Source organism: Triturus cristatus, chromosome 8, assembly GCF_964204655.1.
Source record: "Triturus cristatus chromosome 8, aTriCri1.1, whole genome shotgun sequence".
NCBI classification, from domain to species: Eukaryota; Metazoa; Chordata; class Amphibia; order Caudata; family Salamandridae; genus Triturus; species Triturus cristatus.
The window spans coordinates 1,700,168,118-1,700,184,653 of NC_140591.1; the positions used below are offsets into that span (position 1 = coordinate 1,700,168,118).

Consider the following 16,536-nt stretch of genomic DNA (forward strand, 5'->3'; position numbering starts at 1 on the left):
CCAGGAGAAGATCCCCATGAGAGCCCGGCCCACCACGGGAGCCGTCACGGTGCGGAGGGGGATGGCCTCGGGGTAGCGGGTGGCATGGTCCACCAGGACGAGGATGAATCTGTGGCCCTGGGCGGTCTTCGGATCCAGGGGTCCCACGATGTCGATGCCGACCCGCTCGAACGGGGTACTTACAACGGGGAACGGTTGTAAGGGAGCTTTGCGTTTTCCGCCACTCTTCCCACTGCCCTGGCAAGTGAGGCAGGACTTACAGTGTGTTTCTACATTCGCTCGCATCTTGGGCCAATAGAAGTGGGTCACCAATCGCTGGTATGTCTTGTCTTGGCCTAAGTGTCCTGCCAAGGGTACATCGTGGGCCAGGCCCAGGAGGAGGCTCCGGAACCGCAGGGGTACCACCAGTACTCGTGCTGCGCCTAGCTCGGCGGACTTTTGCTCGCTGTAGAGGAGGCCATTGTCCCAATAGACCCAATGGGTTCCGGTTTGATCACCGGCGACCTGGGCTTCGGCTTGTTGTCTAAGTCCCTCGAGGGAGGGGCAAGTGGTCTGTTCCTGGCAGAACTCTTCGCGGGAGGGCCCCCCTTCGCAGTGCCACTGGGCCAACTCGGGCAGTTCTTCGGGTTCCATCGGGGCCTCTGGGGCGGAAGGTTCCGGTCCTTCCCCTGGGTTAGTGTCTCCTACTTCCTCGGAAGGAGGGTTGTCTGCTTCTGGTAGGGGGTCCCTGTTCTCGGGGGAAGTGTTCGGTAAGAGGGCTTCACCGCCCTTGGAGGGGGCCATTCGTGCGGTCATGGAGCGCGTGGTGGCGCAGACCCACTCCGGTAGGCCCATCATCTCTAGGTGGGCTCTTCGTTCCACCTGCCCCCACGGGGAATTTTCCAGGTCGTTGCCCAGGAGGCAGTCTACGGGCTGCGAGGTCCGGACCGCTACCTTTAGTTCTCCGGAGACCCCTCCCCACTCGAAGGGCACCAGGGCCATCTGGCAGAGGCTCTCAGAATTGTCGGAGGATACGACCGGACAGAGGGCCCCGGCTAGGATCTGGTCTTCGGCAATTAGGCTGCGGTGGACCGCGGTGACACTCGCCACGGTGTCGCGAAGGCCCTCGACTCGGTGGCCGTTGATAGTCACCTGCTGTCGGTATTTCTCTGTGTTGGCGGGCAAGGGTGTCCCGGGGACCATTTCTCGATCCCCAAGGGAGACCAGGGCCATGGCCGCCGGTTCCCATTCCTCGGAGTCTTCCATTTCTTCCCCCAGAGCCACGGAGGCCATCTGCCGGGTCGTGGGGTTGGTCGTTGTGGTTCGCTGATACTGGGGACACTGGGGGTCATTGGCGAAGTGTCCGGGCTGCTGGCAGCGGAAGCAGGTGATCCTAGCTCGTGGACCTGGTCGTCCTGGGGCTCCGGTGCTGGCTGGAGACTGGGCCGAACCCGCCGTTGGTGGGCTGCTGGGGGGGCTGGTGGAGGACCCCCCGGCAAAGTCTCTTGGTCGGCCGTGGTTCCCTCCGCCCCTCTGGCGGGGGGGACCCTGACTGTTGCGGCCGTAGTCCCCCACGGGGCCCCGGGTGGCCCGGGTGTTCACCCAACGATCAGCCTCAGCGGCCAGCTTCCGAGGGTCGGTGAGTTTACTGTCTAGGAGATGCTGGCACAGTTCTATAAAGCAATTGGCCGCTAAATGTTCCCAGGCGATCAGATCGAACAGTTCTTCGAAGGTGGAGACCTTGCTGCCCTTGATCCACCCGTCCAGAGCTCGGCTGTAAAAGTTCACGTATTCGACCCACGTGGTGCCCGGTATCTTTTTGCAATCTCGGAACCGTTGTCGGTACATTTCGGGGGTGAGTCCGTACCGGCCCACGAGGGCTTCCTTCATGTGGCTGTAGGAGTTCATGACCGCGGAGGGCAGATCGAGCAGAGTGTCTCTTCCTTCGCTTAAGAACCGGCCCCATAGACCAGCCCCCCAATCCTTCTGCGGGACTCGGTGAGAGGTCATGGCGACTTCGTAGGCTTTAAACCACTGCTGGATATCATCGTTCTTATAATACTCCTTGACCACATCCTTGGGGATGTGGACTTTGGTTTCCCCGGCGGGAGCGGGCTGGGGATTCCCGGGCGGCTGTGACTTTTCGTGTCTAGCCCGCCACTCAATTTCCTTCAGGCCGCGTTCATGTTCTAGCTGGAGTTTCTTTTTGTCGTGCTCCCTTTGGAGTCTCTTCTCTTCGAGTTCCCCTTGTAGCCGTAACTGCTCGACGGCTAACTTCTTCTCTGCCAGTTTTATCTCTCCCTCGATTTTTAGTTTTGCCAGTTCCAGTTCGTGGTTGCGGCTTCTCTCTCGGTCCGCTAGTTCCTCGGCGGACAGGTTCCCCTCTGGCCCGTTGTTTCTCGCCGGGGTGCTTGTTTGTTGATGGGTAGAGTCTCCTTCCGTTTGGGTCGGGGGCGCCCCCGTCTCGACCCAGGCTTTCAGTACTTTCTGGTAGTCTTCCTTTGTGCTCAGTCCGGTGGTAGCGATGCCAAGGTCTTTGCAAAACTGTTTTAGTTCTCTATGTGTGTAATAGTCCAATTGATCTTCTCGGAACGGTGAGCTTATTTCGGTACCTGTGGCACCCAGGGAGGTTTCTCCTTCCATTTCTGTTTTGGTAGTGCGTCAGTCGTTTACTGCACGCTCTCCTTCGGTGTCGGCTCGGATCCCGTCGTCTGCCACCAAATGTTGGAAAGGCGTCCGCCGGAAGGGGGTTCGAACACGTCTTGCCCACCCCTTTGACCCACCTCTCCCAAGTAAGCCGAACCAGGCGCGCACACCCTGAGCTGCACTGTGAACAGAGGGACACCACACGTATTCTTTGTAGGACGATAAGTTCTTTTATCGATGATTTCAGGGATCTTTATGACCCAAAAGGCAAATAGTACAGCAGTGGCACAACGTACCACAATTCAGTCGTGGGGAATGGGGGTAGCGGGACAGTCTTTCAAGATAGTGTCTCTGCGAAATACCCTGCGGAAGCTCACAATCCTCGAGCTGGAGGGTGTCGTGTCTCTGGCCGATCTCTTATCAAGTCGTCCTCAAGGGGAGCGCCGCGAGTCTCTCAGCAGGCACAGGTGGTCGGAGTTCAGGAGCCGCGATTCCGTCAGCAGGCTCAGATGGTTCAATGCTGGGGGCCGCGAGTCGCTCAGCAGGCCTAGATGGTTCAATGCTGGGGGCCGCGAGTCGCTCAGCAGGCCTAGGTGGTTCAGTGTTCGGGAGCCGCGACCTCGTCCGCAGGGCTCAGATGGTTCAATAGCAAGAGGCCGCAAGTCACTCAGCAGGCCCAGGTGACTTCAGCGTTCAGGAGCCGCGACAGCGTCAGCAGGCTCAGATGGTTCCAGGTCTTCTTCTCCTTGTTCCTCCGGCACCCCTTGTTATACTCCGCTGGTTCTTTGAAGTCCGGAGTGCTCGCAGAGGGGGGGACTGGGGTGACGGAGGGGGTTCGGCGGGATTTCCTGCTACTCACTTCTTGGTCTTTTCAGGTGGGTCTGGGAGGGACCCCAGACGCTCGGTAGGGGAGGCGCCTGCTCCCCAGGGGCCTGGTGGCCGATTGAGTCCTCCCGGGGAAGGCGACCCGAGGTGTGACTGGGCTGGCGCCTTTGGGTCTGGCTCGAGGGTTCCCACTCCCTCGGTTGGGCATGCGTGGTAGGGTTTTGAGTCTGTCAGGTCTCTGGCCGGCCCGTGGATCGGGGGTGGCTGGGGCGGCCGGAGTCGGGGATGTCGGGTCTTGAGGGTGGTTGCAGGTTGGCGGGATGATGGAGAGGGCCACGCCGTGAGGCCGGTCTCACAGGGGCCTATTCTCAAGGAGCTACCGCTGAGTTATCGGCACTTTATCGCAGCCCAAGTCGCGATAAATTTATCTCCCAATTCACAAGCAGGTGCTAACAGCCTATATCACCAGTTTACCTGCGGTAGCAGCCACAAAAAACATCGCCACAGATGACCCCGGCAACTATCACTAATGAGATGCAGAGTAGGCGTTCCCATGCAAAAAGCCGCAACAACACCACGTCACAACATTCTCAACGACCATTCAGATCGGCGATAAGACCACAAAACATGCGATAAGGCACGTTAGCAACAGGAAATCAACACCTACTCTGACCTGGTGTAAACTCGGACGACAGCCTGCACCAGAAAAGGGAGCGCAGCCCAGAGCCACACCTGAAGAACAACAGATGCCATGGAGCTACTGATCATGCAGCTCGGAGCCCAAAGAGGGCCACAACACCCACCACCACCACCCCCAGGATCCCCCCCAAGGACCAACACTGAGGCAGCGCAGGCAAAGACAGCGACCTTCAGAAAATGCACCAACCTCACAGACCCAACACCAGAGAATGTCATTGCCCACCACAGGCTCAAAGGGACAACCATCCTCTGCATCCTGAACACCATAGCCCACAGGCTGACGGTACCAACACAGCGGACAACCAGCATCCCACCTCAGACAAAGCTGCTGGCCGTGCTGCATATGTTGGCCTCTGGTACCTTCCAAACAACAACTGCCAGAGTCGGAGGAGTTTCACAGCCAGCCCTATCAAAGTTCTTCACAACGGTCATGGATTACATCATCAGTGTGATACCCCACTACTTATACTTCCCCCACACTGCGCAGGAACAGCTGGAGACCAAGCAAGGCATCTACGCCATAGTTGGCTTCCCGCATCTGTTGGGGGCAATCGACTGCATACATGTCCTACTTGTGCCCCCTGCAACACTGCACAAAATAACCGCATCAGAAAGCGCACATATTACATCAATGTGCGGACAATTTTGGACCACCGGGGAATTACCACCAACATCGACGCCAACCACCCAGGCAGTGTGCATGATTCCTACAGTCCATCATTAACCAGCGCTACCAGGATCGCACCTACGGAAATGCACTGCTCGTTGCTAAGTACCAAATGAACACACCACACACCTCAATTCCACACTCATACAACCCACAACACTGGGAATGCACACGTTACAAACTCACATACAAAATGCCAAACAACAAGCCTACCCACCAGACACAACAGCACAACTTACTGTGGGAACCTGGGCCAGCCATGCACATGAGCCACCAACAGCATGGCACATCAGCCACACAATAGCAGAATGTAGGTAGAGGTGTGAACCAGGCATGTGTGAAGGAGGCAAGTGACCCATGAATGCGAAGGTACACAATGCCAAATGTGGCATGGATGTGCTGGCCAGACTGCAATATGCAGACCACACACATAGCCATGTCGACATACAACGCTGGTGTTTGGAGTGTAGTGGACAGTGGACGCAACCATATCACCCCAGCCAGTGGGGAAGCTCGCGGAAATGTAGCTTGTTACGTCCCACCCTGTAAGCTTGAGCCCGGCGTACACCAGGCCAGAGTAGGGGTGTGAAAAAAATGCATGTAGCTCTGGGCATGGTTCTCTTCCAGAATGCCCAAAGTCTCTGCCAGGGCAGTGCCCTTCAGCCCACCATGAGGCCGACGCCGTCGCCGTGAGCAGTGTTGCCTGCGATCCTGTGCGCCTGCTGCACCCTGGGCCACTGGGCCCCGAACCCGTCTTGCCCCCCCCTGCACACCCAGGCCTCACTGCTTACCTGCCGACACCGGCGTGTGTTGAAGAGGGCCCACCACGTGCCGGTGCAAGATCCAAGCCCGAGTGCCGTGACCCTGGCAGCCCGCTCAGACCATCACGGCCCAGGAACACAGTTAGTGCAGGCAACTATAACTCACGCGACCGCAATCCTCTGCTGATGCTAATACTGTATTTAGACATACACAGCGGACTAATAGGTCACACATTTGGAACTGAGTCTTGATTACACTATGACAGAGTACATTATCTATGGCAGATCTTATGTCACTATACTCCCTTTGATGCGGTGCCACCAAGTCTGTGTATAGCATTCCGACCACACGTGTGTGGGCCCACATGGACTAGTGCCCTCGGGCCACACTGAGCACGAGTAGGTCACACATTTGGAACCGAGTCTTGATTTTTCAATGGCAGAGTACATGTCATTGCACACAAGGAGAGGTGTAAGAGGATGACATGTTTCAGTCAGGAGGAATGAAAGGATCATCGTTACAGAGGTGAGTGAACACTACCGACAACTGCCCTGGTGTCACTAACTCTGTGCATCGTGAGCCAACGACACATGGCTGTGGGCCACTGCTGACCGCTGCCTCCGGCCTACACTGCGGTCGAGTAGGTCACACATTTGGGACAGGGTCTTCATTTAGCAATGACTGAGTTCATATAATTGTACCGGCATCATCGCAGATTGCATCCCCTCTCAGCCCCGGTGCCACTAAGTCTGTTCCAGACATTCATGGAGACTCTCTGGTTGAACTTTGGTGGCGTCTGAGTCTATAGACTGGGGGTTGTCTTCATCCTCATGTAGCTGATACCGACATGCTGGTAATGACGAGGCTGTAGCATTCCACTCCTCAATTTGCCGCTTCCGGATTGTTTCTGCCCTCTTCATCATGCCCTGGAGGACACCTTCCACTGTCCCCCGCAACCCTCCGCCACATTCCCCTTGGACATCGGTGAGGACCCACTCAGTCCACGTGGCCCTACCTCAGTGCACCGCAAATCACCATCCTGTGGCGGTGTGCCTGTGCGGGCCGCTGTGCATCCTGTGCCACTAACTCTGTGCAGCTCAAGTCAGGGACCCTGTCTGATGAGATATTGGATGGCCTCTGGGTTGGTGGCCTTGGGGTCATCGACCCCATGTGTTTGTGGCCCTGCACTGTCCGCTGCCTCCGGCCTCAACTGCGGTCCACCAGGGCTCACACACCAAATCGAGTCCTGACTGGTCTGGACGTCGCATCACTGCAGGAGGCACACTCCACCACCGCCAGGACCACCTACAACCGCCAACTGCCAGAGTCAAAACAGTCATACTGGCAGACTAAAGGAGTTGCTCACACCTGTCGTGGATGCCAATATCTGCCTGATACCCTGCTCAGCACTCCAGGTGCCACTAACTCAGTGCACTGCAACCCATGGACCGTTACTGATTGAGTTTTGTGCTGTGGAGAGGTTACGCAGCAATGTCACCTCAGGCAGTATGGCAGACCTGGGACGATGATGAGGAAGATGATGCAGGTGTAACCCAGGCCACTGCAGCTGCATCAGGTATTTCCTGAAGGGACACATTCCTAGAAAATTCATTCACATGAGTGCGCTCAGCTCTAGTGCCCCAACCTTAGTGCACTGCAACTCACGGACACTTCTGTTTGCATATTGGGTGACCTCTGTACTTGCTCCGGCTACCTCCATGATGCTCCGCAGTTGTCTCTGTTATGCTGTTGTTTTCAGTTTCCGTTTTAATGGTGTTCACTGTTCAAGTTGCCGCCAGCACCAACCACTCCGTGAGGGCTGGCTTACACTCATCACACACACATCCAGCACAGGTGTCACTGTACATGTGGTCCTGCCAATAAAGGGGCCGGGCGCACGTGCCCATAGCCAGTTCCACAAACTATCTAAGTGTGTCCGTGTGGTCAAAATGTATGCATGAGGGCCCCAGGCCCTACAACATTACATTGTGCTGTGTACAACAGATGAACACATGTCACCGCAGTCAGCGGGTTAGACCTTGGACATGTAGCTTTGTCGTACCCACTCAATACATAAGAGGAGTGGACTGGGCCGTCATATGCAGGTCCAGCGTGGGTGTGTGAATGATAATTGCATGCCTCTGGGTGCGGTTCAGTACTGGAAATGTGCAAATACATGTGTCTCTGTCGCAGTGTGGGTCTCCTTTGTGAGGTGTAGGTGGTACCTGAAGGGAATTATACACCCACGTATGTGATCTAGTTCGTCTTCCATGGGTTCGGACCCCACCCGCACCTGTTCGGCCACCTCCGTTTGGCATTCTGGCACCTGGCATTGGAATGCCATGTGTGGCTCGGTGAAGTGTTGGGAGCCAGCCGTGCTGGTGGTTGCTTCCTGCTGTGTGGTCTGTGCAGGGGCTGGGTTCTCCCCTCTGTAGCTTGGCTGCCCTGGTCCTGGTGGTGGGTTGTCTGGGATGTCCATGAGCTATTGTAGGTCATCGGTGTCGAAGGTGTGGTGGTCCTCTCCAGCATCACTGATGATTTGTCTGCTCTGCTGGAGGTGTGGTTTGTCCCTCTGCAATGTGAAGGGGAGATGCATGTTGACATTGTGTTGACATGTACACCAAATAGGGATATGTACATTAAACATGGGATTTCTTCCATAATGTATAGTGTACCATGGAACAAATATACTAGGATGGATCCTGATTTACGATGGCCAATTTATAGGTCATTTGATATTTGAAAAATTCAGTATGTGGAACAGTGTGTGTTTAAGCGCAAAAGTATACCAGATATATGTAAGCTTATATTAAAGTTGCACCACGTTCCAATTATATACAGTCAACTCAGTTTATATCCGGTCCATTTTAACAAGATGATTGAAATGTCTACTTTATTGCTTTATTTTCTGTCTTTATAAATAGGCCACAGCCAACGCATTTCGTTCTGCGAACAGAACTTCTTCAGGGCATTTGTAAATTCTGCAATGTCATTAGATAAACGATGACTAAGTATCACTCTTTGGATTATCTTTTAGCGATATGCTCCTTTATCTTGCCTATTGACCTTATTGTCTTCATGCACAGGTCAAAGTCGATTGCCGGGTATAGTAATGTGATGTAATAGTCACTCAAAATTCTCCAAAGCATATATGCATCAAACCCAGCGCATGTCGTACCTTGTGAAGGGGTCTGTATGCCCGACTCGACTTCTCTGCGTTTTCGATTCCCGCCCGTGGGATTTAAAGGATTTAAAAACAAAAGTTATGTTAGCTCAGGTTTATGGTCCATCTTATAGAGGTGGTGGAAGAAGCGGACGTGCGATGTTTCGTCCTGGTGCACACTCTTTTCCTCGAGTTACTTTGTCTTCTGATCAGTGTGCTTATTGTAAGGAGATTGGACATTGGATCTCTGAGTGTCCGTTTTTGCAAGGTCAGCAGTATCAGCGTGGAAGAGGACAAATGAGAAGCCGCCCAGGGAACTCAGGAAAAAGGGGAGGTATGGATAATCGTGCAAGGTTTGAGGCAGTAGGGCATGCTCAAAATTCTTTTAATACCTTTGATAGGCGTAATCAATATCAAATGTCTGATTATTTGCCCGATGATTTGAAGAATTCTAACTATGAATAGGAATGCCTAGGATGGGGTAAGGAGTCAGTTGAAATCCCAGTTGATCAGAAGGGTCCCTATGTTAATGCAAATGTTTTGGGTTCTACTGATTGTTTTTTGGTTCGACACAGGAGCTACTCGTAGTGCCGTGTCTAAACAATTGGTTCCTAGGGCTCCCCTGTCTGGCTTAACAATACATCAATAGGATTCGACGGGACACCTTCCCTTAGCCCACTGTCACGAACGCTTGCATTCCATGTTGATAAATTCACTGCTGCATGTCCATTCTTGCTTTCCCCTAACACACCGGATAATATTGTGGGTCTCGATATGCTCAAACATTTTTGTGCCACGATACGATATTCCCCAGAAGGTGTGCGTGTTATTTTAAATGACAATTACCCTCTTGTTGAAAGATCTTGTCTCCTTAAAGAAGATACTGCTTTGGCTTCACTACCTAGCACTTTGTGGGCACTCACACCAGATCGCTTTCAAGCTATTTTAGACACGCCTGTGCCCCGTACTCAGAAGGATGTTCATGCACTGATTGGCCTTACTTCTTTCTGTAGGCAGTGGATTCCTAGTTTTTCACATATTGTTAAACCCTTGTTGGCCCTGTTGACTAAAGAAACCCCAATGCCCCTTCCATGGACTACTGAATGCCAGATTGTTTTCCAACAGTTGAGTCAAGCTCTATGTTCTGCACCAGTACTAGGCACTCCATACTACACTAAGGCTTTCACGCTCTATGTACACGAGAGGGATGGTTGTGCACTCTCAGTTTTAACCCAGACACACGGTGATGAGCAGCGTTCTTGTGCATATTTTTCAGCTGTCCTTGATCCAGTTGCTCATGAATTACCTGGGTGTTTTCATTCTGTGGCAGCGGCAGCTGTGTCCATACGTCAGAGTGAGGGAATAGTTTTGTCACATACACTGCTTGTGTTAGTGCCCCATGCAGTTGATGCCCTTTTGAACCACACTAAAACACAGCATTTAACTAGTGCTCGCTTGACAGGATATGAATTAACACTTTTGGCCCCTCATATCACCTTGAAAAGATGTTTGACTCTTAATCCGGCTACTCTATTGCCATTCCAAGTTACTCAGTCCCAGTCACAGGAGTTTCATGACTGTATATTCCTAACTGAGGAACAGACAAAGGGTCGTGTTGACCAGCAAGATAGTAGTCGAGGCAGCTCGCATCCCACAAAAGTCAGCTCAGGCAGCTGAGTTGATAGCATTAACGAGGGCGTGTGAACTTAGTACTGATTTGTCTGTTAACATCTACACTGATAGCCAATATGACTTTAGAGTGGCTCACGATTTTTATTTTCTACTCTGGAAGTAAAGAGGCTTTCTTACATCACATGGAACACAATTAGTGCAAGGAGAATTAGTCCATAATCTCCTTACTGCTATGACATATCCTAAGAAAATAGCGATTGTTAAGTGCAGTGCACCTAAGAAAGTGACTGATAAAATAGGACAGGGCAATGCCTTCGCAGATCACACAGCTCGTGAGACTGAAATGCAGCGAAGCACTACATCTATGTATGTGGTGAAGTCACAGGCTGAACGTTGGCATGATGCCAGGCAAGAAGTGCTAGATATGCAGCGATCTGCCTCTGCTGAAGAATTAGACCTATGGTCTAAGGAGGGAACATTGAATGATGAGGGCTGTTGGAGAAATAAAGACATGACCAAATGGAGATTGCCCACAGCCTATTTGTACCCTATGATTCACAAGGCACATGGGCCGGCACATGTCCGAGCATCCTCAATAGCGAAGCTACTTATGCAAGTGAGGGATCATCCAGAAATTGCCGGCACAGCTAAAAAGATAGTTCAGACTTGTTTGATTTGTCTCCAGTATAATCCTGGAAAGGGAACACGAACTCCAATAGGTGGGTTTGCCACCCCGACTGCACCTTTTGAGGTTCTGCAAATGGATTACATCCAGCTTGAACGCTGTAATAACTTAAAGTATGTCCTAGTAGTGGTATGTGCCTTCAGTAAGTGGATTGAGGCATACGCTACGAGAGATAATACAGCTCTTACTACAGCAAAGGTGCCTCAAAAAGAGTTCTTCCCTCGATTTGGTGTTTGTTGAGTCCTGTGGAGTGACAACTGGCCTCATTTTATTGGGCAAGTTGTTGAGTATGCTTTGAAAGGATTAGGAATCAAGCAGAAGTTCCATGCTGCTTTCCACCCACAATCAGCAGGGTTAGTGGAATGATATAATTCTACTCTCAAGCTTAAACTAGCTAATATCCAGGCTTCCAAGTCTATGAAATGGCCTGATGCATTACCCCTTGCCCTGCTTTCCATTAGATCTGTGCCACATACATGATCTGGCCTCACACCGTATGTGGTCGTATTTGGAAGGCCAATGAATATTTGGGGGATTCCTAAACCACGCCCTATACATGATGTACCTTGTGTCTAGATGAGTGACTATCTGTCCCAGTTGACTGACAGCTTACTTTCTATTCATCAACAGGTTCGAGAAGCTCTTCCTGACAGCTCGCAGGATTATAGCCATGATCTATGGCCTGGTGACCAAGTGATGGTCAAAGTCTTCCAGAGGTCGAATAGCCTGGAACCGAGGTGGCGTGTCCCTGAGCAGGTGCTCCTGGCAACAAGAACTGAAGTCCGAGTGACCAATCGGACAAACTGGATTCATTCCACCCACTGTAAGAAGGTGCCGTCAACCCTGGTGGAGCCCGATGCACTCGCCGATCTTCGTGACATCCTGGGTATAGAGAGAGGCCAAGCCATATCACCTGAAGGACCTGAGGAAGTCTTCCCGGACCACACGATCCCTGGTGTGTCTCGATATCAGCTGCGCCCCAGAGAGAAAATGCATTGCTGAAAAAGACTGGTTGAGCAACCGTCCTGGGTTGGTGAAAGTCTGAACTGGCGAGGGGGGGGGGGGATCTTTTTCCTAGTGACACCTGTCTCAGCTCTCAGGGAAGAAACCAATGGCTGCCCAGGACTTTAGAACTCCATCTGCATTTTTTGTTCAACGTTGGGATAAATAAGCTTATGGAGAAGACGTCGACTGCTACGAAAGTTTGTGACAGAAGGGCCATGGTTATTGTTGGGCTCACTTCTGTTGTCATCATCATTGCTACGATAGCTTGGGTTGTAGAGGATGTGTCTCCTGTTCGATAAGTGCTGAATGCCACTACTCCAGCTCCCATTGAGCACCATTATTTCTCCCTTCCCTATCATGAGCAGCAGCATAGAATGTCCTACCTCAATAATACGTTCATTCAGATGTTGCATCACACCCATAATGCTACGAACACTACCAACTGTTGGGTGTGTGAAATGATGCCAGCTCATCAGAAAAAGGGAGGAACAACTTTCATTCCTCTGCCGTTTTCACACAATGGTTCTTGTCAGGCTTGGTTTGCCTTGCTATGGGCTTCTGAAGTTGCTAATATCACCTATGTTGATATAGGGAGACTGAATTTTCAGCTAAATAAAGTGTGTTACCCTGATGAGGAAGGAGATCCACGGGCAAAAGGAACTGTATGGGAGATGGAGGAGTATCGCAGAGGAAACTCCTCCATGTGCTATGTTTTCCCAAACACTCGAACATCCAAGGGTAATGGACTACCTGTTATAGCTGTTACTAGAGCTCGAGCAGACTTGTGTGTGAACAGTGTTGGAAATATTCCTGTGGGGAAAAATGACTGTACCCTGGTACTGAACATTACTGGGCCTAATAACAGTAGCTTTATGTCATCCCACAATACTTGCTTCATCTGCGGGAGTAAAGGATACTACCATCTACCCATTGGATGGTCAGGAACTTGCTATGTGTCCTTTTTATTGCCACCTGTGTTTTTGGCTCTTGCATCTTATCACAAGGACTATAGACTGTTTAATGACATTTCCAAGAACCGATATAAGAGGACAATAAATCATGATGAGGTGGATCAGACTGACACTGCACTGCAGCAATATGTTGACTTTAATTTGGGATTGTTCTTCTTTGTTGGTGCCGCTTTGAACAGTAGGAAAATCAGACGCCTAACACGAGTCGTAGAGGCTGTGACCAATCAGACAGCTATGGCACTTGGAAACATCACAGAAGAACTGCAAATTGCAAGGAATGTGGCGCTTCAAAATAGAATGGTCCTCGATGTTGTGTTAGCTGATCACGGTGGTGCATGTCGCATCACCGGGAGCAGTTGCTGTGTCTATATCCCAGATCACGCCCCTTCAGTTTTTAATGCAATCTCTAAACTGCATAAAATCGCTGCTGAGATTCACTCTGATACCGGAATATGGACTTCACCCGGTTGGCTATGGACACTATTTGTTACCTGGGGCTGGAAACTATTGACGATTTTATGTACTCTCTTTGCAATCCTACTATTATGTTGCTTATGTCTACAATGTGGCCCAATGCTTTGTTCCCTCTGTATCACTGCTTGTATACCTACCAAACGCAACGTTAAGAATGTAAACGCCCAATATGTATTAGACCAAGAAGCTAATCAAATTATGTTGATTGATGTACAAGATGTTTTCTTTGTTCCTTCTAAATCATAGATGTCTTTAGCTAATGCTAAAAGGGTCGTCTGTCGAAACTTGGCAGAGATTACTGTTAGCATGAGCTGAAGCCATTTTGTTTTTGGCATCCATTTTAGTTAAGCCATGTGTTTGCCATGTACTTCCCCGACTTCGCTGTTGCCTGCTTCTCTATTATGCCTGAGTCATCATCTATAGTTAGCTCCTGCAGCACTGAACCTGAGTGCTGCACATGCTCAGAGAAGTTTTAGCTGCTAGGATGCACCTGTCATGTATTTAACTGTCAGGCTATTTTAACTGATGTCAGCAGTAGTATAGCTCCTCCCATTTTGTTGACTAAGCAAATCTTATGTATCCTTGTAAGTGAATGTCTATTTGTGTGTACACTTGTACTGCCTCTTTTTGAACCTCCATGCTTACACTGCACTTACTATAGAATATAAGGCCCATGGTTTCTGTACTCCATGTGCTGCCTAATACGTTGCCTGAGGGTTCTTTATCAATGTAGTTTCACGCATGAGTCCTAATAAAATACTTTCTTGATATTACAGCTTCCGTCCCAATATCTACTTTGTCAGTCTAAAGGACCAGTGCACAAAAGGGCGAACTCCAGCACCAGGTGGGCTCCTGAAAAGGCTCACCCCCACACGGGGTCTGCTGCAAACACCCAGAGATCTTCTGATATATAATCATTTTGCTTCTATAGAAAGGGAGGGAGGTTAGACTACTCTGTCATATACAATGACAGCAACTTTTATGATTTACAGACTACTTGCTATGCTAACCATATTTGTGTTAGGCATTTTTCTACTTGTTGTGGCACGTATACTGCATATTAGGACACAATAGTCAAAATAAACATTTTAAACTTTCCTTGTGTCTCTGTCAGATCTTACTGTGGACCGGTACAAGAGTGTGAGCAAAAGGTTGTATCCTGCAACCATGATTCCTGAGAGGGCCGGGAGTATTGTGTTCTGGGGTGTCTAATCACTTCCTCCTCTGTGAATAGGAGGGTAAGTGAGACACTATAGCTAGTTGGTCCCTGGGCTCATAGATACTCAGGTGGTAGGATGACTCAGTCCCTGCCAACTAAGGATCCATTATCTCAAGTATAGTTCTGTGACTCTGCTGAATCCCTGCAACATGGCGCCACCGTTTGGTCTGGTACTGATTCACGGAATGCCTGAGCAGCGCTCGTGCTGGTCCACAATACCCTCACACCGGTTCCTGGAAACGTCCGTGGTGGGAGGGCTTTGCCTCCTCAGTTGGTAGGGTACACCTCTTACTGTAGTTTTTTCAAGCTTGAATTTTAAAAGAATTTCGACTCCTTTGGGCTACCAACAGATTTTTTTACAACATTTTATTATGGCTCAAACAATTGTAATTCCGGCACATTGCTGCCCGGCGGTTACTCGACATTTGCTACAGAATGGGGTCCCCAATGCTTGTTCTCCTATTGTTTTTGTGGTTGAAGCAGATTCAGCATACCGCTTCAATGTTTTTTGGGTTGAATCCATCATTGTTCTTTAGCTCACTTCGCCACCCCAGAGCTAAAGAATGATGATGGATTCAACCCAGATCTGTTTCAGCGCTCCATCCATCATTTCCTTGTGTTTGCTTTGTTCACCCGAAGTTGGCAGGGTATGCCCAGACGTGGGTCCCTTGCTCACTTTGCCACTGGATTCAAGCAAGCCTGGCTGATGAAGGGTGCTATCCAGAAACCGGTCTCAGGATGCTTGTTTGCGGTTCAGGGAAGACCTGGCTTGGCAGTTCGGGCTGGACTGTTCCCATGATGCACAGGGTCAAGACTGATTTGCATATAGCTGGGTCTGAACTGTGGTGGCGGAGTGAGCTAAAGAATGATGATGGATTCAACCCAGATCTGTGACTGGGGATGAGTGTCTGAAAAGTTTCAGCGCTCCTTCCATCATCTCCTTGTGTTTGCTTTACACTCTTTCTTTTTTTTTTAAAACACTTTTTATTGACATTTCCAAAACAAATAAACAATCATCGGCATTGAATATGATGAGAATCAGTCCATTGATTTGCGCATATTCATTCAACCTCTGACCAAATAATACATTGATATGACAATAACATTAAATCCCTTTCTGCACTTGAGCCTTATCATGGACCGTCCTATCATTCGGCGTTCTACAATTTACCCTCTTTAATCCCCCAGTCACTCACTTCTAAATCTGAATTTTCTTTCGGGGGGTCGCATATGTTCCCTCGATAGGTGATCCATCCTCCCCATATCTGGGTCCATTTTTTGGGGTAACCTCTATGTATATACACTGTCTTTTCGACGATCATTGTAGTATCCATGTACCTACACCACTGGGGAAGGGTAGGAGGCTGTCGGGATCCCCATCGCTGTGCTATGTTTTGCTTTGCCAGCATCAGGCCCAATGTTACCCAGGTTTGTGCCGTACGATTAAGATCTGTGGGCTCCCATATGTTAAGGAGGCACCTCCTCGGTTCCGGGAGAGTCGTGATTTTTGTCACCTGTGAGAGTGTTCGCATTATCGCCTTCCAGTACCGGGCAATTACGGGACATAGCCAGAGGGTGTGAAAGAGAGTCCCTTCTTAACCACACTGTCTGAGGCAAAGCGATTAATCCGTCCTATTAAGTTTATGTAGGAGTGTTCGGGTATAATAAGTGCGATGTAGAATTTTTAATTGAATCAATTTAAGTTTTTAAGGTATCGCAACCTCTTTGGGGGATGAAAGTGCTTCCTGCCAATCCGTTTCGTCAAATTCTCCTATTTCTGCTTCCCATTTGGATTTAAGGGCGTTCAGG

At 50.3% G+C, this 16,536-nt stretch overlaps 1 protein-coding gene across 2 annotated transcripts in view; it reads right to left on the reverse strand.

Annotated features, from left to right (window-relative positions):
- The window catches only part of LOC146808643 (uncharacterized), a 153,394-nt gene that overhangs the window by 72,583 nt on the left and 64,275 nt on the right, over positions 1 to 16,536 (reverse strand). The window contains exon 5 of one of the 2 annotated variants that reach the window (XR_014968024.1): positions 7,324 to 8,150. The exons of the other annotated variant lie outside the window; for it this stretch is intronic. The gene's annotated coding sequence lies outside the window, so the exon portion shown is untranslated. Of the gene's footprint in view, positions 1 to 7,323; positions 8,151 to 16,536 lie in introns of those variants that run through there. 2 annotated transcript variants of the gene reach the window in all.